The sequence below is a fragment of the Protopterus annectens genome, chromosome 3.part0, assembly GCF_019279795.1.
Source record: "Protopterus annectens isolate FY-2018-M chromosome 3.part0, PAN1.0, whole genome shotgun sequence".
In the NCBI taxonomy this organism is placed as follows: domain Eukaryota; kingdom Metazoa; phylum Chordata; order Ceratodontiformes; family Protopteridae; genus Protopterus; species Protopterus annectens.
In genome coordinates, this window is record NC_056731.1 from 567512602 (window position 1) to 567536761 (window position 24160).

Sequence of the window (24160 nt, forward strand, 5' to 3'; positions counted from 1 at the left end):
CAACATAAGATTTCCGCTAGCTGCAAATACCACAAACTAACCATCAAATTTAGACTTCTCTTACTACACTCCCTTACAAAAATAAAACTACTAGCTGTCATCCATCCCAGCCTAGGACCCAATAACACCAACTCTCAAGACCTTCTATCTTACTCATGTCCCATACCTACAACCTGCATTCAGTCTACCACACATGCACATCCCCCCTCCTTTCATAAAGTCTCTAAATCAGATCTGCTCCTTTTAAATCTCAACCTCCATAGCATCATAAAGAAACCCAGTGGAATTTCACACTATCCTAACCACCTACTCACCTGATATAGCTGTTATAAATGAAACCTGATTGAAGCCCCATATTATAAGACTAGACAGAGTTAACAAACGTGGAGGCAGTGCTGCTGTTATGTTTAAAGACACCCACAAAGTCATACAGCTTTCCGGAATCCTTCCAGATCTACCCAACTCTGAAATACTATCCACCTGCCTTGCAATCAACCATAACAAAGCCATAATTATCATAGCCACCTATCTTCCTCCAGACAATAATCTTCACAGCATAGAAAATATACTTTACCAGACAGCTACCAATTTCACCCAAGAAACTATTGTGCTTTGTGACTTCAACCTGGATTGGCACACCTGCACATCAAATAACCCATCCAACTTTGTAAGTCTTTTCAGCTTCACACAAAATATAACCTGCCCAACCCATATAGATAAACACTCCACCAGTCAACACTTGACTGGATCTTAACTAACAAACCTAACCAAAGTTACCTAGCTAGTTGCCTCACTGACTCCCTCAGTGATCACTCACCAACCTTTCTTTACAGAAAGCATGTGCATCCACAAGGCAATAGCATTTATAAATGCCTCATTACCAAGAAAAACTTCTGTCCCTCTAATTTTAACCTCCTGCTCCAACAATCTGACTGGATACCATTAAAACACCTAGAGTTAGATGCTGCTGTCCAGTACTTTAACAACTCCTTTCTTACAATCCCCAACAATCTTGCCCCAACTAGAAAAGTGCGTACTAAAACTAAGCCCCTCCCATGGCTAACCAAAGACACCAAACTACTAATGAAACATAGAAATAAAGCATGGTCAGTTTACCATACTTCCAAAACCAAAACTGACCTGCCAACTTATCAACAACTAAGTAACCTAGCTACGAAACAGATAAAAAAAAAAAAAACAAACATTCTTCTTATCCTGTCAACAGCAACAACTTAACAACCCCCAAACATTCTGGAAATCCATCAACCAGCTCATTAACCCTGGTTGTATCTCTACCCCCCCCCCCAGTCATCTCTAACAACATAGACCTTATCTCAATTCAGTTCAACTCTCACTTCATTAATACCATCATCTCCCTCTTATATAATCAACCCACCCATCCACTCTCTGTCCCCACCCCTGCCCCAGATATTCACACCCCCTTCACCTTCTCATCCATCCAAACTAATTATATAAAGACTCTCTTAACCAAACTTAAACCTTGCTACGCAGCTGCTGACAAACTCTCAAATGAATTCCAAAAACTTGCTGCTCTATCGCTTACCCCATTTCAATCTTGATTAATCACTCTATTAAAGAACAATATGGTCCACTCCTTTGGAAAACATCTCATATTATACACAGCCAAAAAGGAGAATGGCAACTGAAAAGTACTCATAACAAAGTAGCAAAAAGTTCAGTCAGAGGCAGAAACCGCAACCACACAAAGTTTATTGTAATTATATAAAGTATTAATTATTTACAATAAACTTTGTGTGGTTGCGGTTTCTGCCTCTGACTGAATGTTTTGCTGCTTTATCTCATATTATACCCCTCCACAAAGGTGGTCCCTCTAAAGAACTAACTATCGCCCCATAGCCATCCTTTCCCCTTTGCAAAAATCCTAGAAAATGCATCCACAACCAACTCATTAGCTACTTCTTAAACAGTAACCCCCTTTCCAGTACTCAGCATGGCTTTAGACCTAAACATAGTACCAGCACCACCCTTCTAGCTTTCACTAACACCATCCATCATTTCATGAATGAAGGCCAACTGGTTTCTTCCATATTTCTCGATATGTCCAAAGCCTCTGACACTGTATCTCACCAGCTACTACTTAATAAACTGTCTACCTATGTCCTCAGTCCATCATCAGTAACTTGGTTCCATAGCTATCTTTCCAACTGACAACAGGCTACAAAATGGGAAAGCTCCCTTTCCCCCTGACCCCCAATCTCTGTGGGCGTAACCCAAGGCTCTATACTTGGTCCTCTTCTTTTTATCATATTCAAAAACAATCTTAGTTCAGTAATCCAACTGCCTCCATAGTACAGTATACCGATGATGCTACACTTATCTGCTCTGCCTCCTCACCCCAAGAACTATAACAAAAAATGCAATCATCTCTTCATTACATAGAAATATACCTCTCAGCACCAACTCATTTTAAATCCAAACAAAACCAAAATACTAGCTTTCTGTAACAAAAAAAAACAAAATCTTCCATGCCCCCTTACTCTACTACCTCTGCAAATGGTACCAAGATAGTCTCCACTAACCACACTAAGCTTTTAGCTGCTCCATAGATAATAACCTCAAATGTGATATACATATCGCATAAACTATCAAAAATGTCCACAGATAACTTGGCACCCTATACAGGGCCAAGCCATACCTAACTCCCAATGTCGGGTTAGCCACTGTTTGCATACACCTGCTATCCTCCCTCCTGTATGGTTCACTCACATTCACAAACCTTAGAAAAATCATGCCTCAGCAACCTTGAAATGTGCTACAACAAGCTTGCAAAATATGCCACTAATCACCCATACAGATCTCACCACTGTGCAGCTCTCTCATAGTTAGACTGGATAGAGACCCCATCCTTTTATTACTAACCTTGACCTACAAAATAATATATCACCCCAGCAACTGCTCTGTGATCTCCTACTTAATTCAATCTAATAACAATCTTAGACCTCTTAGATATTCTAATGAACTGTTACTCAAGTTGCCATCTCCCAAAATAGCCATGGCGACTCTCTCTATTCTCACAAGATTTCCAAACTCTGGAACACTCTTCCAGAGACAATAACAAAAAACCTTAACCACAATCAGTTCAAATCACTCCTAAAGCAATACCTGACAAATCATTGGCTATGTTCTTGCTACTCTCCAGGATAATTATTAACCCTCTTCTACTACTGTTCTCTGCATTACTCCTATCATCTGTTTATTAATTGTGCTTATATAGAAATTATTCCATACTTGTATTGAGCAATTGCTGTTTTTTTGTATGATTGCTTGTATTGTTCTATTGACTGTATTGTACTATTGCCTACATTGTATTCTGCTGCAAAAATATATTTTCTGTAATCCTGTGGAGCTTTTCTCCCCGGGTCTCTGCTGAAAACGGGCCCCCGGCCCAGTCGGACACTACTTGGTAAACAAAAGTAATAAATAAATAAATAAATAAATATTTGGGCCCATAATGTAGTCATGGTATTTCTACCTGCCCAAAAGCTGTGATGTTTGTAGTTACTTTTGCAGGAAGATAGTAAGTTAAGTGCAGACTAGCTTCTCCAGTATTTTGCCTAGTGTTGCCAGTATTGAGATGGGTCTGAAGTCGATGGCAGATGTAAGATAAGCATCCTTGCATTTGAGTCTTACAAAGACAGTCTTCCATTTTCAAGGAAGGGTGTTAATTGTGAGGCTGAGGTTATAGACGTGTTTTGAAGGATTGTAATGAAGCATCTAGAATAGTACATAAACCAAGGACAAAGGTTTTCTGGGGATGTAGCTGAATCAAGAAAGATTTGCTTAAATAAGGCTGCTATTTGTATAGTTGTAATTTTGTTGAAGTAGAAGAGAAAAAAATAATCAGAGGGAAAGGGTTATTTTTAGTGAAAGTGCAGAAATGTATGGCACATTTGTGGAGCGGTAGCACTGTCGACTCACAGCAAGAGGTTCTCTGGTTCAATTCTCTGTTGGAGTGCCTTCTGTGTGGAGTCTGCATTTTATCCCTCCGTTCATGTGGGTTTCTTCCGGTCTCCTTCCACATTTCATAGACATACATCTAGTGCGTTTCTTCCTGGGCCACTGCTGAAAATTGGCTTCATTCCAAATCAGTCTTTCACGGTAAACAAATAATAATATGTTTTGATTTGTGTGTGTGTATAAATATAAGTTCAGTGTCTTATTATGAGATTGTCTGAGAGTGGGGTGTTAAGGAAGTTTCTCTTTATCCCCACTAATTGATCATAGAGATGGAATATATTAAGTTGAGTGGTATGGGGGTGCAGTCCATCCACATAGTGATACAGGGCAGATTGCCCCCTGTAAAAACAGTTAGTCGGGTCACATTTTTTTTTTCATTGTCAGATATACTTAATTTTTATGATGATTTTGGTTTTGATTGATAGACCTTTCAATATTTGCCACACAGACACCCACACATGCATGCATGCATACTTACATATCCATCAGTAACAGAACTGCACTAAGTAGTAGGTGTAATTTGGGAATATGTTTCAAACTCGTAATGTGTTCAGGATTAGATTTATCTTCTTTATCCCAAGGTATTGCATCCATTATTATTTTGCAAAAGGCAGTGTCTACACACATGCATAACTGCTACCTTTAACTATGACACCAACTGTGTACAGAAGTATGTTATCTTTTGTGATACATAACACATCTAATAAAATAACATTATTTGGACATTAACATTTCAGTTGATCAGTATTAACAGGATTAAGTTACTTTCATTAAAAATGCATAAAAGCAAAGAGAAATGCGTCCATTTGCTTGCTACCGTTGTCCATTAAATTTATGGATAACAGCAATTACCTTGTTTCTCTAATGTTCTTAGTATACGTTCTGTCAATTTTACTGTATTAGCCAGCACTTCTTATCTCCTGTTATTTTTCTGTTTCTATTTCTGCAATCTGGGAAAGCAGTTCTGCGGTTTACTGTTTGGCTTGTGTGTACTTCCTGCATAATGCTTTCCTTCCACACCAGTACTTTTGGAGTTGAGCAATACAGCAGACTTGCTTAACAGTTGTATAACTTCTGAACATTTTCACTGCTTGCAATTATCATCCTGTTTTACATACAGATATTGCAGTGTTTCATTTCATAGCATTCTATTCATCATTGGTTTACACTGAGAAACGGGTTTTTGTAACCTTATGGCAAACGCATTACTTTAAAAGCATCATGCAATCAGAAATACAAGATTACTAATTGCAGAGCACTAAATCAGTATTCTTACTTCAGTCTGCAAATAGCATAATGACTATGTGTCTATGTGTTATGCAATTATCTTTTTTTGGCTTTCTGATACTGTCCTATGATTGGCATTCAAAATGATAATAGACTTTCAATTATATCTTTCAAGTACATTTGATTACCATAAACCACGATTACATTTGCAATGCCTGTAATTTCCAATCCTGTTCCACAAAATTTATTGCATATTTCTCTTAACTTTAATTGCTTCTGCAATATGTAAAATGGGTAAGACCTGAGTGTGTGTGTGTGTGTGTGTGTGTGTGTGTGTGTGTGTGTGTGTGTGTGTGTGTGTGTGTGTGAGGGAGAAAGACGACTGATGACTATTTATGAATGTGATTCAGACATGTAAGGGAAGCAACAAAAAGTCAGCTTAACCCAATTGAAACTTTCTTGTAAAATCAATAGCAAACACTTTGCAGTACACAACATGTTTTTCATTTTGCTGTAAATCGCATATGTGCTATTTAAGTAAGAAAGGCTGAAGATAAATTGATGTTTTACAAAATGAACTAAGAATTGCAAAAGGGAAAAAAATCAAGGCTTACATTGTGTCTCAACAATTTTCCAAAGGGGGGCTTGACATAAAAATGTTGTTAGTATGATGACCATCCTAACAGTATAAGAAACTTCTGTGTGTGGAAGATTTTCAGTCCATATATCTCTAGTTAATCACTGTCAGAAGTTTTTTACACTGTTTTGTTTTTGGACCCACTATGCTTGTTTAGTGGGTTGTTTTGAGACTTCGGGAATACCATGGAGATTATTTTTTTTTTTTTTTTTTTTTTTTTTTATGATGAACATCTTAATACTTGCCATATATCCTTAAGAGTACTGCAAAAGTGTTTGCACTATTCTATGAGAATTCCTTCTGTTAGTATATAATGGCATACTAATCCCTAGGACATTTCAAAAGGAACCGTATATTACTTAAATATATTGGCAGATGAATGAATAAATGATTTTTATGTATTTACTTTAATATGTTTTCATTAATGCATTTATTGTTTGAGAACTACAGTAAGTAATTGATCCCAGAAGACCCATTTCAGCCACAAATCAAACAAAGCTTCTCCACGCATTTTATGGCAGGTTTACTGCAAAGACCAACAGTGTGTGTGTGTGTGTGTGTGTGTGTGTGTGTGTGTGTGTGTGTGTGTGTATAAATTTTATATATATATATATGTGTATAAAATATATAAATGTGCACAAGGGAGCCCGCAGGATTTTTTGCAGGGGGTTGAAAACTCAGAGACCCACCACACAATCCTCCCCCACACAGCCATTCCAGTGTCCCTTTACTTGGTTATTTCTTCCTAGTTCAAATAAAGCAAAAAACAGTAAAGCAACACTCTATTTATTCGACAATCACAGTTTAAAGTTTTTGGGTAACACCCTTCATCAGTATGTTGTTACCATCTTGTTCAGTATAAATAGGCATTTTACTAAGAACACATGATACAACCAACCAATAAAAAGTTAATTTAAATCAATTAACTAACAGTCATAAAACTTTAAAGGCATACCATTATATAAAATATTTTCATCAGCATTTTATTACATTTACTACTGACATTTCTTCAAGTTTATGTAAGACATTAATTTATTTTCCTTTTGTTTAGCTACTAATGTTTGTCTTTTCTGCTTTTCCCAGTTAGGGGTTGCCACAGCGAAACTCCGGTCCGCTAATGATTGGCAGTCGATTTTTATGGTGCCGAGTTGCTGGCTGTATGCCCAGCCTTCAGCGAAGGCACGCTCATTCTCGCATGTCTTTCGGAGGCCACTTGACCACGGGGAGGACATGCAGACTCCACAAATATGGGTTTTAAACTAACCATATTATTAACCTCTCATGTTTACATATAATACCTGCAGTACTTTAAACTTAAATTTGTGTGCTGGTCCCTTTTCCTTAAAGTGCTTGGCTAATGCATTGGTCATCACCATTCTTCTAACTTCTGATTTGCGCTCAATTATATGGTCTTTCAAATGCCTAGAGCACTTACCTAAATAAAATCCTGCACATGCCATGCAGGTAGCCAAGTATACTATCAATTCCGTATTACAGGTTGCATAACAGTCTATCTTATAAATGTCCTTACTTATAGGATGTTTAAATTCTAGTTCACTACATATATCTTTACAGCAACTGCAAGCATGGCATAGTGCCAATTTTCTTTCTAATTTCCACTTCCTTGTTATTCAAACTAAAGTCTTTAAAACATAAATCTCTCTTTATATTCAGACAATTCCTGTGTGCTGTGCAAATCTTGGCTTCTCACCTACAATCGATCTCAATTCTGGCACATATAATAGGATACGCCAATGTTTATGTTTAGCCTTCTCTATTCCCTTACTTAAATTGTTTTGGGGTGTAATATATCGTAGCTGCTTTTTGCTCTCTTCATTACCTATATGTATTTGTGGGATGTCACTAAATACAGGGGGTGCTATTTTATCCCTTTCTTCCAATATTTTTCATATATTATTATATACTAGAGCCTTATTATATCCTCTTTCCTTAAATTCCTCAGCTCCTATTTCCATTTGTCCCTTACATTTTACCATGTATGTGTTTACTCTGCTTGTTCTTAATAACTGACTTTTCACTATTCCACAGAACACATGCTTGGACTTCATGCTCCTGGCATGAGTGTACCTATTAATTTGCACATCCTTTCTATATGCTATTGTTTCCAATTTGTTCCCTTCTCTGTACAATAGTACATCCAAATAACATATTTTTTCTTTAGAATAACTCATCTTAAATGCTAAAAATGTTGCACTATTATTTAAATATTTGACAAATTCTAATACATTTTCAACATCTCCACCCCATACCAAAAAAACAATCGTCCACAAAATTCTGATAAAATTGAACATACTGCTTATGCAAATTCCTTTCACCATAAATATATTCTTCTTCCCATTGATTCAAAACAATATTAGCATCGGTATTGGCCATGGGAGTCCCCACGGCCACACCTGAAACTTGCAAGTATGGATTACCATTAAACAGAAAAACATTATTTGTTAAAGCCATGTCTATAATACTGCATGCAGTTTCTATGATAATTCCATTCATTTTTGTCTTTGCACATAGGAATTCATGTACTACATCTAGAACATGCTCATTAGGTATTACTGTAAATAATGAGTTTATATCCAATGTCACCAACAAATATTTGTCACTAGTCTTTCTATATTTATACCATTCATAAAGTTTCTTCAAAAAGTCATTAGTGTCTTTGACGTAACTAGAACACAATGGTAAATACTGTTTTAAAGTGTTCTGCACATATATAGATAATATATAGATAATGGTTTCGTTATCCATCCCCTACTTGATACAACTGGTCTCATGGGAGGTTCAGTAAGGGATTTATGCAGTTTAGGTATACAGTATATAATAGGAGTGATGGGGCATGTAATTGTTAGATAGTTAAATAATTCTATAGAGATATTCCCTTGTAGCTGTAAGTCATACACAAACATGTTAACTTTAGATATTATCTTCCTAATGTCAGCAAAATTAACTTCTTTAAAAGTTTTATCATCATTTAAAAAAATGTTCATAGCTGCAATATGCATATATTTATCATACAACACTATTGTTCCACCTTTATCTGCTTGTTAACAATCAAATTATCTGCTGTTTTTAAGTCACATAACACCTTATATTCATCATACTTTAGGTTAAAATATTATTTATTATTAGGATACTTTTTTTGTTTCTTATATAACAACCTTAAATCCTCTTCACATGCATTCAAAAACGCATTTACAACAGGACAATGCACATGCATGTAAGTACTAGACTTCTTGTATTCTAAATTCCCCACAGTTACTTCATTCTTAAAAAACAACTTCAAGCTTATATTTCTACAAAAAGTACATAAATATATTAATACATTAACATGACCTTCACTTCTAGTTAGTCTGTGCATTGTCCTTGCCATAAACACTGTTCAAAACTCTCAGTATGCATACTGTTTTATATTTTACTTCTACAATGACTACAGATATTTGGATTTAACTTACAACATTTATTTCAAATGTTATAGTACAGACACTGAGACATTTGCTAAACAAAGCAATAGTCTTACAATGAAAACAGACTTAGCATTAAATCTCCTCTGCTTTGAAGCTCACAGTCACTGAGACAGCATTGAAACCCACATCCAAAGAGAATGCGTCTGGGCAGTGGCGGGTTAAGTGCACCTTTGGGCCATTTTCAAATCATAGCCCCCCTTGCACACATTTGTAGGACCATGCAAAAGTACTGTGATTCACCTTCCTGATTGTATTAATTATAATGCATAAAAATTGAATTACATCCCTTGTGTAATACAGCACCACTTGTTAGAGTGTGTTTTAAATTTATATTTTTGAACATTTTTCCAGTAAGCAGTGAAACAAAACATATGAACCAATAATGACAAACTGCCCAGTTCAGAACATTTCAACTATAAAAGGCCACTCAAACTTCTGTCATTACAATCCACCAATATCAGTCAATATGCACAATCTCTGCAGAAGTAAGTCATCTGAATAATTCCACATTAAAAAGATCTGAAACTAAACAAGAGATTGTTGCTATAAAACAACATATATTTCAGTGTTTCATCTACAAATTCAGTGCCTGTTGCCCTTGAAGAATACATTGCCTATGTTACATTAAAAGAAATGGTAAGCTGGTATACTGCAATAGGGAATGGGTGACAAGCTGAAAAAGAGGTTCAGAGTTACTAGGCGTCTCATCCAAAGGAGGGCATACTACATATCTTATTTTACTTTTACATAAATATTAACTTAGAAATGCATGATATCTATCTGATCCATACAGCACTAATAGGAGGCTTCCTGACAGCAACAGTTAGGTATCAGGGGTGATCAGACTGGTGCCTAGAGAGGTTCAGATATTTATGTCACCACTGTTTACTGTTCTTGGGTGTGCCAACATCAGCAGCCATTCCCTAATATCATATCATGCAAATATAGAACAGCATATGAAGACACCAGCATAAAGACACACACTCACACACGCTTTTCATATTATGTGGCCACTTCCTGCTATCCTCTGAAATGTCTACATGCCCCACCCCCCCCATTACCTCAATTACAATTGTAGAAGTTGCTCGCATTACCAGATGTCAGAATATAATGTGCGTCACGACTGATGAACTGCCTATTGTCTCTGTGTTCCCAAGCAGGTGTTCCAGCTGTTCTAGGACATCACTGGTGACCTGCCAGCTTTCATGCATGTATGTATGAAGGCAGTATGAAGTATGGTGAGAGTGAAGGAACACATATAGCAGTGTTTCTCAGAGCTGTAGTCACATAGTTTGGTGCCTGGGGAGCATTTTACTTTTCCCTCTGCCCTGCCCCCAGCACCATGCCACTTCACCTCCAATTCCAAGTGGGCTCTGCCTTTAGTGCAGGCGCCCCCCCCCCAAAAAATAGCCAAGTACTGACCCGTCATCTACTGCATATAGAAAAACAAACTGAAAGGTGATCTGAGCAATGATAATCAAAAGACAACAACAATAAATAAATAAATACATACTAAGTATGCAGAAGTAGTGATATCAGCAGATATATTATGTATGTACTGCGTACAGGTGATGAGGAATGTATTCAAAGGTTTTGGGTTTTAAAATAAACAAACTTGCACAAAACAAACAAAATCATCTATATGAGGATTGAGAGTGTGTATTAATGGGGATGTGTGTGTGTGTGTGTGTGTGTGTGTGTGTGTGTGTGTGTGTGTGTGTGTGTGTGTGTGTGTGTGTGTGTGTGTGTGTGTGTGTGTGTGTGTGTGTGTGTGTGTGTGTGTGTGTGTGTGTGTGTCTGTGTGGTGTGCGTGCTTATATGTGCATATGTGCATGTATGCATGTGTGAGTATGTGTGTATGTGTGTGAGTGTGTCTATGTGTCTGTCTCTGTCTGATCGTGCAACTGTCTATCTGTATATAGGTAAGTTTGTTTAAATATGCAAGTGTTAAGAGGAGATTAAGTTAATAGATTACTGGAATTTTGATCTTATCTAATACAAATTATCGGACTATGTGGAATATGTGATCTTTATCTGCCAACAGAATCATTTTTTCCAGTGTTTCTGTCTTACAAAACTAATAAGCCTCTTTATTTCCCATTTATTTTTGTGAATATCCAAATATGATGTTCTTTATAAAGTAACTACAGGCAGCATATCAACTTTAAATACATATCAGTACCAAAAATTTAATTTCTCGAAGATAACAAGATCACAGTCAAGCAAGGTTTACATACACTACAGAATGAGTGTACAGAATGCTATATATATTATAGCAATATCTACCACTGCAAGATATATGCAGTAAGAATTAAAGCTGATGTGAATATTTAACACTGCCTCAAGTGCATTGAAAAAACATAAAACATCAACATGGCTACACAAACGGGGTACATTTTTTTTTTGTCAGATAGAAAATAACTTTCATAGTTTATCCAAAATGTGTCTTGATGATTGTAACTTGATGATGACTAATTATTGAGGATTGAGGTCACTAAATAATGATATACATTTGAGTTTCAAATTTCATATCCTTCAGAAAAATGCATAATAATAATAATAATAATACAAAAAATATTAGTCTAGCAACTTTTTAATTTCATAAGAGCAGCATTTAAAATGTGTCTCTGATTTTGGGACTTTGCCCCCCCCCCCCACATTATTTTGTTCAGATATTTTTGTACTTAGAGGTTGAGATGTATGGCTGCAAGTACTCTGTTCTTTTCAGCCTTCCTGTAGTTCTAGATCCCAGCTCCCCTGCAACTCTGGTTAGAATAAAATCGGTATCAACAAGGAATAACTATAAAATTATATATCATATTAACAGATGAAGAACAGGTTAACAGGAAGTCATCAGATTAGAAAATAGCAAACAATCAATTTGACAAAACAACAAAGGGGGCTACTGAATGCTTAGAATGCTTTTACTGTATTCCATGGATTCTGGAGATAGCTTTTTCATAGATACAGACAGAAACAATGCAATAAAAACAACAATAGGGCATAATAAGCGATAACACTTGCATTCACCACAAATAATTACTTAAGCTAAATTTCGTTATTATGCATGTCATTGAACTGGTGGAGTTATACTTCCCAACTATGCAGATTTTGTAGAGAGACCCTAATTTTTTCTTTAACTTTTACTCCATCCCTTCTAAAACTAGAAATTTATTGAGAAGTTCTAAGTAAATAGTACCAAAATTTAAAAAGTACCCCTCTTCTGAGGCATTTTTACTTAATTATGTTTTGCTTTGTCTGGATGTAAGTGTTGACAGGTATGGTGGAGGGTGGCAGTGGAATCCATAGAATGTGAGTGGGTACCATCGTTCAATGAGAACATAAAACAAGAAGACAGAATAATCTGAAGAAATAACATGAAGGATGACTCAGAGACCAGAGGAAATGTTTTCCAAATTGAGATAACAGACTTAGAAATAGTAACTGGATGAATGGATGGAAAAGACATGACAGAAGTTTTCACTAACAATCATTTTCCTTCCCCCATGCAGGCCCAGCTATTTAACCCTTAATCCACCACGCAAACACCACCAACTGCAACAAACGCAAAACCAGGCAGCACCGGAGTAAAATCTTTTAAGTTCTGAACTAAACCATTCTGAGAAAACTACAACCTTCAGAGCAGTTTATTTTATGATGCATGGTATCCCGTTACAATAAAAGCATAAGAAAGGCACCGTTTTGCTGAGGCCTGACTGACTCATCTCAAGTGCACCGCTTTCATCTTTTGGCGCCAAGCTTGAACTGACATTGACTAAGTATAAAAAAAAAAAAAAAAAAAAACAAAATACCAGGAGCAGCTTCTTTCTTGACTATGATGATTTCAATGTATGGTACCTTACATGCTGCACAGACCACCACACATGACAAAACCGATAATCTGATCTGAGCTAAAGAAGAGCTCTTTCTGCCAGTCACAGAACTCGTTTACTCTATCTGCTGCCACTGTCAATCTCTGGATAACTCAACACAACTGTCAATGGTCAGAAAGGGAGATGCAGTTCGAGGAGGAATTGAGGTGCGTCATATGCATCACATGACTGCAGTCTCCAACAGCATCTCCAGTAGCATTTCCTCCGAACCGCTGAATGATGCAGGCTTAATGAGAAAAAAAAAAAGTAAGTTGAAATCAAAAAATGAGAGGTTTTGCCAGTACATTTTTCGATTTCAATACAGCATCACAGATAAATTAGGAAAATCCAGGGGGGTGCAAGTGCACCCCCTTGCACCTGCCGGTGGGCGCCCTTGAATATGCAGAGCTGAGACTTGCACAGAAGTGTTAACAGTAGATTTATTATCCCAATAGCAGTTTAAATTTTCCACAGTGGCAGTGAAACATTTTCCTAGCTCAGGAGGATCAAAAAAGCACTAGGTTATCAAGATATCTACCAGCTTGCAACAGCATCTCAGACAGGTCCAGAAGAACCATGGAAATGGGTAGAAATGACTGGTAACCAAATTCACAGAAAAAGGAACAGCCAAAAAGACAGTGTGAGCAGAGTATGCAGTAGTGAAAGTATTCAGTAGTGCAGGGATTCAGCATTTGAAAACTATTACATTATCTAGCCACCCTCTCTCTTTTGCTGAAACTTTCTTGTTGAGCAAAGGCTTTTCATTTCTCCCAGCTATTATATCTGATATTGATGAATTTTTTAATTGTCAGTACAGTGGGTGGCATATAACAAAATTCTAGAAAACGCTGTTAACTTTCTTTGAATTCTTTTGAATAAAGGGAAGTACATACAACCTGGTATTACTGGTAGAATTATTTAACTTTCAGAGTATGTGTGAAAATGAAATCAGGGAGATGTTAACAGCAATAATGGACAATTTAAAGAAAGTCAAAATTGGTGTTTTATTTTTAATGGTTAAAACCTATAACTGTAATAAAATGTCTGATGTATGATGTACACAGAGCTTACAATTGTATTGGTTTAGTAATTCAAGTATGATTAGTAGAAGATTTAATTGATATGAGTTTACCAAATTATCTTTGCATATATAACCTGAGACTAAGTTTTATCTATGGGACCAGTTTTGCCCAACAAGGAATTGAAAACAGAAGCAATGTCTATATACATTTTATATCTATCCATCTATCTATAGATGTAGATAGACAGGTAGATAAAGATACAGAGAGACAAATCAGAGAAGTGTGTGTGTATGTGTACAATTTATGTATGTTGATATATATATATATATATATATATATATATATATATATATATATATATATATATATATATATATATATATATAGAGAGAGAGAGAGAGAGAGAGAGAGAGAGAGAGAGAGAGAGAGAGAGAGACAGAGGAAAATCAGAAAACTAGGGAATTTGAGCTCTGCTAACATTAAACTCTTTTGACGTAATTTCCAAGTTCAAAAATTTTCCAGTATCTAAATATGATATAGTCGTAAAATATTTATATTAAGTTATTCCCAAAGACAGAAGGCTAAAGATAGTTATCAACTTATGGCATGTGCTCCAGTTTTTCTTCTTCCATGAACAGACTGTTATCAGAAATGTTGAACATGGTTTTATGTTATAATTTATTTTTTTCTGAATGAAAGACTTTTAAACAACAGACTATTATACCAATAAGGTCTGCAATGTATCTAAGTTATGCAACCTTTTTATGGCAGCTTGGGATGAAGAACATTTGGGATGACGGCATAAACAACATGTCCCACATGGACTGACTCAAAGCCCTGTCTCTATACTCAGTATCCTACTCACTGCTAAGAGCTGACTTGTGTTTGGCATACAAGGAATCCTCTGACCCATTACTGATGAATTTACTGCACATCAGCAAGTCATATGGCATGAGAAGTACTCGGTCTAGGGATATAAACCTCTTCTGCAACATCAACTGAATTGTTTGGATGTACAGGAATATCTTGCTGAGGATACTGCTGCTCTAGAGCAGAGTCCCCATCCACATAAAACAAAGGTTATCTATGTCCATATTCAAGCACAACTTAGATCTATCAATGGGAAACAGAAAAATGTTATCCCAGAACTGCCTCTGTATTACTAATGAATACCACTCCTAAATGCTTTATCCCATGTATGGGTCCCCTCAAATTATTTACGGTATGATGACAGTTCATAGGTTCATAGGTTCATACTAGGCTATCTGCCCTAGGGCATTTATAAGCCTAGCCAGAGTGTGTGTGGCTTTCACCACCCCTTAGGATGAGAATACTATACCCATTAGTTTGCTGTGCCTCTGTCCAGCAGTGACACAGAGATGATTCCTGGGGTAAACCTACGATCTCCCACCCACTCGTCAAGATTTCTCTTGAACAGAGTCAGTGAGGGGCTCTGCCTCACATGGACTGGGATTCTGTTCCATAGTGTAGGGAGTCTCTGGGTGATGAATCTGTCCCTCCAGCACATCCTATTTATATCCGTGTTGAGGTTTAAGTCTCTTGCTCTCGTGGCTCTGGTGGATTTGGTTTTTTTGAGGTGGAGCATGTCCATTAATTCCAGGTTGGACATGGCCTTGTATGTCAGGCACAGATCACCTCTGAGCAGACGGTATGCGACTGAATAGAGCTGGAGTTTCTTCAGTCGGGCATCGTATGACATATGTTTGAGCCCCTTTATCCTTTTGGTGAGGAACTTTTAGGGTCTTTCCAACTGCTGCAGGTGTCGGGTAAGGTACATTCTGAATGGGGCGTTGTACTCAATCATTGGTCTGATAAGTGAAGAGTACAGGGGTACAATGACCTCTCCTGATCTGGATGTGAATCCCTTCATGATCAGGTGGGTAATGTAGAAGGTCTTCCTAACCACTTTGGCAATGTGAGTGTCAGAAGAGAGGTTACTGTCAACAGGTCCCTGATAACTTCTTCCGTGTTTAATGGATTACCACCTATGTGGTAATTAGGGGTTACCTTGTTTTTCCCAAAGGGTATGACTATACATTTTTTGGCATTTAGCTTAAGGCCATGGCTCTGGCACCAGTTATCCATTTCTATGAGACCTCTCTGGAGGATGTCTGTGTCTGATGGAGTGTCAATTATGGTGCCCAGTTTGCAGTCATCTGCAAATTTTGTCAGCCACAATCCCCCTATGTTTGCCTGCACTTCAGAAAAATAAATCCCGAACAAGAGGGGGCCCAGGACTGAGCCCTGTGGGACACCGCTCGTGACCGGCTTAGAGTCTGACATGGCACCAGCAGCTCTAAACCTGTGTGTTCTGTCCTTGAGCCAGTTTGCAACCCATCTTGTGACATATGGGTTTACATCTAAGCTGGTGAGCTTTTCTATGATGCCCGAGTGTGGTATTGTGTCGAACGCTTTTGCTAGGTCAAGGTAGGCTGTGTGAACTGCCTTACCCTCATCAATGGCCTTAGTGACTGTTTTGAAAATGTCGACCAAGTTCAAGAGGCAGGATCTGCCCTTGACAAAGCCAAATTGGGTAGGATCCAGTGTCTGTAGGTCCCCAATGTCTTTATTTATGAGTTCCATTATGATCCTCTCCATAGCTTTGCAGACAAGGCTCGTCAAGCTTATGGGGTGGTAATTTCCAGGGTCCGTAGAAGCGCCGCCTTTGTGGAGTGGGACCACAGTTGCCGTACGCCATTCTTTGGGTACGTATCCTGTAGTAAGACTAAGATTAAACAGCAGCCTTATGTGTGGGTTTAGTTCCTCATTGAGTTCATGTAGCACACAGCCGGGGACACCGTCCGGTCCCATTGATGCTGTGTTTTTTGCCTTAGAGAGAGCAGCTCTCACCTGGGCATCTGAGATGTTTGGGAGGCTAGACTCTGGTGGGATAGATATTTCTCCTTTTGGGGAGGAGAAATTTGCACTGAACCTGTCTGCCAGTATGTTGGCAATGTCTGTGGGTTCAGTGATTTTTGTATCATTTTGGACTAATTCTGAGCATATCTGGGAGTTTCCACCCAGGTTTCTAACATAGCTAAAGAAGGCCTTATGATTGTCTTTTGTGTCATTAGCGATTTTTCTCTCAAAGTTGACCTTGGATGATTTTATTCTCATTAGAGGTAATTTATAATTACTGACCACTGCATGGGTAAGACTAATCACTAACCAAATGGGATAGGTTATTTCAAGCACAAAAATGAAATTGGCTAGACTTAAAATGGACAACTATCCTAGTACTTACCTATGAACTTATGAATTTATACATACTAAAAAGATGGATAGACAAGCAGAGAAAAGCAAAAACCAGAAGACAAAGTTAGAACTCAGTGTTTATACATAAATAGAAATAAAACTGGCAACAATTTTCTATGCAATTTGGTAATCAGGGAGTTCAGCATGAGAAAGGTTAAATTAATAAACTGGAACCTCACCATGCTGTATCGTGAGGAGGCAGAATAAAGCATATATCATATATATTTAGCAGATATTGCTAACAGATGGCATGCATTGAATTCTTCTTTCTTTTAATATTGACATTTATTTTAGTGTAGTATGGAGAATCTGAAGAGCTTCCCTTTAAATGCTATGAACTATATATAACAATTTAGTTTTTATACTACATATTTTCAGAATTCCCATTCTTTATGGAATAGTCAGGATCATATGCATAATCTTATAATATCCTAATATACTGACTTAGACAAAACTTTTTTTCAGTTTTAGAAGTTGCTAATAAATTACATTAATTGTAATATTGTTTGTATTTAATATCATCCTAAAGTGTATATGTCTTCCCTTTTGCATGGTGCATAAAATAATTAGATTAAATAATTAGTTCCATTGACATATATAAACTGAGTGCACATTCCGCATTTCGCATTTAAATGTTCCTTTTTTACGGTTACGTTCTTTTGTTTGTCCCTCTTGGATATCATGTAACTGGTCTGGCCCCAGTTCCCCAAATCATGCGGGGTCTATTGTGTCTTTTTTTTTCCAAATCCCCCCATCACACTTACTACAAAACCCAGGGTGACTGGTCTGTAGCTAGGGCTTTATCGCACTATGCCACAGGAATTTCCCTTTATAATTCTGATCTTATTCTCATAAAATGGATGCACTCTACCCTCATTTTAGCATTACTGATTTTCTGATATGCAATTAGGTGCGTATCCATTTAGACCAAGAAAATGCATGTTCCCTATAAGGATAACCAGTATAGTAACTAAAATATTCTTAAAAATAATTCATATCTTTCAAAATATTTAACCAAAAAATAACTCATATCCATTATTATTTTTCAGTCTCTACCATGTTTCTGAAACTGAGCAAATATAGTAACAATTTTTTACATAAAAATAAGTGTATTACACTATGTAGGATGGTATAATTCAGGTAAACATAAGGGTAGCTCATATTCTCACCAGCACCCTGACAATGAGAATTTTTGTTTCATGTTTATGGTGTAACCCCTCTCCACATTTTGATAGTGATGTGAGGAGCAATTGCATCATCTCAAGAGACATCTTTACATCCTCTCCATACATGCTAGCTTCCCCATATGCACCAAAAGAGTTTATTATCACCAGCCTTCATCAATGCAAGGGCCTACAATGACATACTTCCAGTGGCATGAGGCATGCATTTCCCTCTTTGAAGAGTAATGCCAAAGCAACCTGACAGATGCAAGCTCATACCTCCATTTTATTTCCCATACATATTTCTCGTATCCAGTGAAAACCTACACTGCAGTAAATCAGACCACCATTCTCTCCCCAGTGGGAAGCATAAGGGAGAAAACCACTCGCTTGCAGCCTCGCTGCCTAGCCTAAGTCAAACTTGGGTCAGCTGGGTCATATTCAGGGATTTATCCCTTTATGACATGGAGATGAGCAGGACTAAATCTTGACCCAAATGACCTGGATTTGAGTAGCAGTTCATGCACTGAAGGAGCTGGAGCGTCAGTGGTTGCTAGTGTAGTAGTTCATGCACCGTAGGAGCTAGCAGCATCAGTGGTTGCAAGTGTAGCAGTTCATGCACTGGAGGAGCTGGCAGGATCAGTGGTAGCTAGTGTAATAGTTCATGTACTGAAGGAGTGGCAGTGTCGGTGATTGCTAGAGTAGCAGTTTATGCACTGAAGGAGCTGGCAGCATCAGTGGTTGCTAGTGTAGCAGTTCATGCACTGGAGGAGCTGGCAGCAATGGTGACTGCTAGTGCAGCAGTTCATGCACTAGAGGAGCTGGCATCATTGGTGGCTACTACTGTAGCAGTTCATGCACTGAAGGAGTGGCAGCATCTGTGGTTGCTAGTGTAGCAGTTCATGCAATGGAGGAGCTGGCAGTCTCTGTGGTTGCTAGTGTAGCAGTTTATGCACTGAAAGAGTGGCAGAGTCGGTGATTGCTAGTCTAGCAATTCATGCACTGGAGGAGCTGGCAGCGTCATTGGTTGTTAGTGCACTAGTTCATGCACTGGAGGGGCTGGCAGCATCAGTGGTTACTAGTATAGCAGTTCATGCACTGGAGGAGCTGGCAGCGCTGGTGGTTGCTAGTGCAGCAGTTCATGCACTGAAGGAGAGGCAGCGTCGGTGATTGGTAGTGTAGCATTTCATGCACTGGAGGAGCTGGCAGTGTTGGTGGCTGCTAGTGTAACAGTTCATGCACTGAAGGAGAGGCAGCGTCGGTGATTGGGTGTGTGCATTCATGCACTGGAGGAGCTGGCAGTGTCAGTGGCTGCTAGTGTAACAGTTCATGCACTGAAGGAGAGGCAGCGTCGGTGATTGGTAGTGTAACAGTTCAAGTGCTGGAGGAGTCGCAGCATCATTGCATGCTAGTAAGTGGTTTACATCAGGGTGCTTGTAACTAAAATAATAGATTTCAACTACAAGTAAAGAAGTTGGGGTCTTGCACCATTGTTATGTTTGAAAGTACTCATAACTTGTAAATTACAAGTCAGCCATGTCCCAGGGAATGAAGTAATTTGTTATATAAATAGTAAAGCATTAAAGTATGCAAGGCCTTAGTAGACTCTGTTTATTCCACAGCAACATTTAGTCCAGCAATGAAAAAATATTTGCTGAAGATACCATCATTTGCTGTTATCACCAAACTGTAAATACATACATTTTATATTTGAAAATCATATTCCATTACTAAAACTACTTGGATTGTTGATGCTATTGGCTTTTAATGGATATACATTTTTTAACAGCAGATTAAGTATTATCCCAAACAATTTACATATTGTTCTCAATAATGGGCACACTTTACTTTTTGTGGTTAGAATATATCTGTATCTAACACAAAAGAGGATGGAAATGGAAACATTTGGGGTATTATTATTTTGAAACATCATAAATTTCATAGGTTCATAGGTTTATACTAGGCTATCTGCCCTAGGGCATTTATAAGCCTAGCCAGAGTGTGTTTGGCTTTCGCCACCCATTTTAAATTAATTTTGCTATGCCCTTTTTTTTTTATTTTATTTTATTTTTTTTTATTTGACTTCATATGCACATATTATTGACTGATGTAAAATTAAATCAGCAGATGTGATCCACAGCCACATTTAGCTAACAATTTTTTCTATTTTGAGAATGCTTTTCTCTTTACTTTAACTGGAAAATTATACTTTTTTCTACTTTCTCCACCCTAGAAGAATTAGCAGTGAGGCATTTAAAACTGGTAATTTCTATCATTAACAACCCTTATGGGAATTATAGCTCAGAAACCAAGTTATAAGTCTTCTCTGGTAGAAGATGCATTGCTAAGTTTAACAAAAATTCACTTTTTTCAATCCTCTGAGCAGCCAATAAACTAACTTGTCATCTCATGTATGGCACCCTTGGCAATGTGTATGCATTTAATTTCTTTCATTTTCACTGATACCTTATCTTCTGATCTGCTTTATCAGGCATAATCATAAATATCTTATTAACATTCATTTGTAAACATTGCACTCCAGATGATATGACACTTATAATATTAATTTCCATGGCTGCAGAACATGAACTAATTTGAAAGAAATGAAACCCATCTGCCACACTTTTATCTTTCAGCTGATAGAAAAAAACTCTCCCTGTCTTTTTCTTATGAAGGTCAGGCCGGGGCATGTGAAAGTCATTATTTCAGTGCTGTAGGCTGTAGCAATGGCACACTATGGCGTGCCTAAGCCAATTAGAAGATGCCAATAAAATGTATGGTAATCCATAGACATTTCTTTTTAATTGGTCTGCAATTGTTGTGTTTGAATCCAACTTAAAGTATTTCAGTACCTTTTGGCATATTTATGTTTTGCCTTGAAATATGTATAAGGCAGTCTGCTGGACTGACAGGATAATGGCACATATGCCAATCATATGCAGATTACTGTGAAGCTCAATCACCATTGATCCCTACAGATGGCTCATCCTTCCACTGGTTTATATTTTCGCAATCTAGGATTCAGCTTTGTGAGGGAATGGATGTATGTGCTAAATAAATGCACCAAAATGAAACCCATGCTGTGCTGTGTGCACCATGGACTTTTGAAAGGAAGACATTCTCCCTTGTTGGATCCACTTGTGAGACTGAAGATGTGCAATGCTGGAAATGTCTGAGAATAACTATGGATAGTAATTTCACTTTTAAGTCTCATACTAGAAATAACAAAACTCTGCAAAAAGATTAAAGTCCTTTACATGTAAAAGGTACTATTTTACCAATGTCAATAAAGATGATATATAAGCTTTAGTCTTGTCTTCTTTTTTTTTCATCCCAACCACTGCTGTCTCCAGGCTTATTCTGCTACCTTTTATAGTCCTATTTTTACATGGTCAGCACAACAGGCACTTTCATTAAGCCCTAACTCTTTCATGATTGTACTGATACCAGTCTGTTAGGCTTGGTTTGCAATGGGGAGAGGCTTTAAAGAAAAGATTGTGCCCTGGAACCTGCAGGATTTTCACAGCTTCTCCTCTACTCTCATCTCTCTCAGCTTGGTGTCATCCCTCTGAACTCCAACCTCTGGTAGAACTCCACTAGAGAGCTGCTGAGCTTGGTCCCAGACCCACAGGATAGCTATGCCCCTACTCCCTACCTCTCTTGTCAAGCACCCAAGTTCTCCCTGCCTCAGGTGCTAAGCACCCAAGCCACTAATTGAATTTGGTCAGGGCTTTATCCCTCTACATCACTAATGAGGCTTACTAGTCTATTAAATTCATGCCATGGGAAACCTAAACAAAAACGTTTCTAATCTACATGTAACAACACAAAAAAGATAGCCACATTCACATCAAACAATTCATCCTACTCACAGCACTGCCTTAGTTTGCAGATCCTATACTGGATGTCTTACAAAAACAAAGTTGTTCTCTACAACCTAATACCACACATAGGCTGCAGGATCACGGCTCTCTTACTTTACTATTTTCTACTCATAGCACATCTGCAGACCTTTACAAATGGCTGCTGTCTAATGACTGACTGAGTAAGCTGTACAAGTGTGCACAGCTAAACTCTCATACCATATTTCTAGGGCCACAATGTAAGGCACATGCCTGGAGCAGCCTGCTAGAAGATGCTACACTTGTTAAAAGAATACCTCATAATGATAAACAATGCTGCCACTATCACAGGGTTCTACAATGTAGACATCCTGACCTATTGGAACCAAGGTGAGGATGCAGTCACTACCTCTGTACTGAAAGCATGCCATGGTTTAAAGCACCACATGCAAACTGTCACTGTTAGCTATGCAATGTCTAGCAGAATTCCATTTATTAATCTACAACCCCTCAACAGGTTGAAGAAAAACCCAACTGGATGGAAGAAGGCTTGAGCACCTCAGGAAGCATTGGGGTGAGTATACCTCTTACAAGTAGTGAAGCTTGACATGTTGGCAAACCAATCAGTTGTTATTCTGGAACTCAGGATAAGTATGTGTTTTCTGTATGGTTGTCACGTTATCAAATGTAGAGAGTAATGTTTAAGTGTTGCATGCATATTAGTTGTCAGCAGTATCACAGACTGTACAGAAACTGTAACTACCCAAGCAAGTTATATTGTATCCTGTAAATATCTTAAGGGTGAATCATAAAAAGTCATGTTGCTTGAAATGCTGCACAATTTCCTACTGTAAGTGCACCAGGTATGTTAGCAACTATAATTGCCTGCACAGAAAGTGTTTAGTTTAAAGGGAGATAGTAATTACATACTGCTAAATATACTAAATATATATGCTAAATATACTATAGGTTCATAGGTTCATAGGTAGGTACTAGGCTATAGGCCCTAGGGCCTATATAAGCCTATCCAAGTGGTACCCTGGCTTTTGCCACCCAAGAAAATTATTTTCCTGTGACCCTGTCAAGCAAAGCCACAAAAGTGATCCCCGGGGTGAATTTCCTATCTCCCATCCAATCATCAAGATTTTTCTTGACGAGTGCTAATGAGGAGCTTTGTTTGATATAGATAGGTAGCTTGTTCCAGAGTATGGGAACTCTCTAGGACAGTAATCTATCTCTCCAGCATGTTCTGTTTATTGTGGTGACAAGGTTTAGGTCCCTAGAGCATGTAGCTCAGAGGGATTGGGATTTCTTTACATGGAGCAAGTCCAACAGCTCTGGGTTTGACATAGCTTTGTATGTTAGGCAGAGATCACCTCTGAGTAGGCGATATGCGATGAAGTAAAGCTGGAGTTTTTTAAGACGGTCTGCGTAAGACATCTGTGTGAGGACAGTAATCCTCTTTGTGAGGTATTTCTGTGGCCTTTCCAGTTGTTGTAGATGTCTTGTGAGGTACATACCAAAAGGGGTGTCGTACTCTATAATGGGTCTAATGAGTGATGAGTAGAGGGGAACAATGACCTCTTTTTTCCTGGATGAGAAACCTTTTGTGATGAGGTGCGCCATGTAGAAGGATTTCC